This window comes from Prinia subflava, chromosome 4 (genome assembly GCF_021018805.1).
Source record: "Prinia subflava isolate CZ2003 ecotype Zambia chromosome 4, Cam_Psub_1.2, whole genome shotgun sequence".
Classification (NCBI taxonomy): domain Eukaryota; kingdom Metazoa; phylum Chordata; class Aves; order Passeriformes; family Cisticolidae; genus Prinia; species Prinia subflava.
The window spans coordinates 16,665,239-16,666,821 of NC_086250.1; positions in this window are offsets into that span (position 1 = coordinate 16,665,239).

Sequence of the window (1,583 nt, forward strand, 5' to 3'; positions counted from 1 at the left end):
AGCAATCTGAATGCTTTGTGAATATTAGTGGGCTTGGTCTCTTGTGGAGTGGGGAAATATCATTCCCTTATCACAAATGCTCAAGTGAGACACAGGCTGTGCTGTGTTATTTGGCTGCACACAGAAACAGAGTACAGAACTGAATACAGAATTAAGCCCAGTGTTTGAGTTGCTGTTCGGTACAGGAAACAACAGACCATCTTGTCACCTGATATATCCACAGGATAACTTGTTTTTCTTGCTTAAAATGTAAACCTTAGACAACGAGAAAAACACCATAAGCTCTGAAAGGAACGGATAATCTGTTTCTGGTAATCATCTTCTCAGTTACATTGCAATCACATGGAAGGCTGCAATTAAGATAAAATATGTGTTTGTGCAGAAAATTTACCCACTGTTTCATAAAGCAAATTGTTTTCTCTGAGTTTGATAATGCATCAAACTACTCTGGCCTTTCTGCAAGATAATTTTTCTCCTGAGTAGGAATAGACAAAACAGGCTGGAAGGAAGAAACAAAGGTGATGTGCATATGCTGAGCAACTGTGACACCATCTGCAGTCATGTCTGTGTGGCTTTTTCCTATACCATAGTTTACCATTGCCCAAAGAACTGGTGACCTGGGACCATGCACTGGTCATGGACACACTCCTGTGCCCAGCTCTTCACCCAAGCTGTTGAAAAGTTGTAACTGCTGTCCAATGTCAGTATGCCTTCTTGAGGCCACAAGGGAAAAACTGGGACAACTGCTTGGCTTGGGACTGCATTTTCTCCCTTGTCAGTGTAGCTAGAGGCAACTCTCAAGTCTGACTACTGCAGAAACATAACCTGTGATGACTATAACACTGTGTGTCCTGCTGGGAACACTCCCATGTGGGTTTTTTGGTGAGCTGGATATCAAGGCAGTGAGTTTTGAAAATAAGGGCTTGTTTGGTCATGTCCTTTGGAAGGGAGCAGTGTCCACTCCAAATCCCTTGGCATACTTTGTTTTGTTTATATTGTTCTGGGTTAAAAAAACATAGTCTGTTATGATTAACACTATTCAGTTTGAAGGATTAGAAATTCATGAATATTTCAGAAGATCACAGTACATCAGTACTTCAAATTCATGCCAACTGTTTTGATTCCACTTTTCTTTCTGTTCATTAGCTATTAGCATTTCTACACAATGTGCTTTAACAACCCATCTTGAAAAATACAGCATGAGGGAAGTCATCTTGAGTCTTCAGTGACAAACGAATCAATAGAGATAAATAAAATGGCTGCCAATGTAGAAACTTTTATTTACACAGCTCAAAACTAACACTTTTCTTAAGTGATGATGTGTGTACATTTTGTATGATCCAGTGTTATCAAGGCCTGGAGCAAATCAGATAAAAAGGGGGTTATTCTAGTAAAGCATGTAGAAAATTGCAAGCCTGCAATACTATCTGTCTTTGACATAGTTTGCATTGTGTGCTAAATGAAGAGCTGAAATCTTATAAGGAACTTAGTCACGTCATATGATCAACCACAGACAAAACGTATTTTCCTTGGAAAGAAATATACCACAATGACAAGGCAGCAAATGGGGCAAAACACCTGAG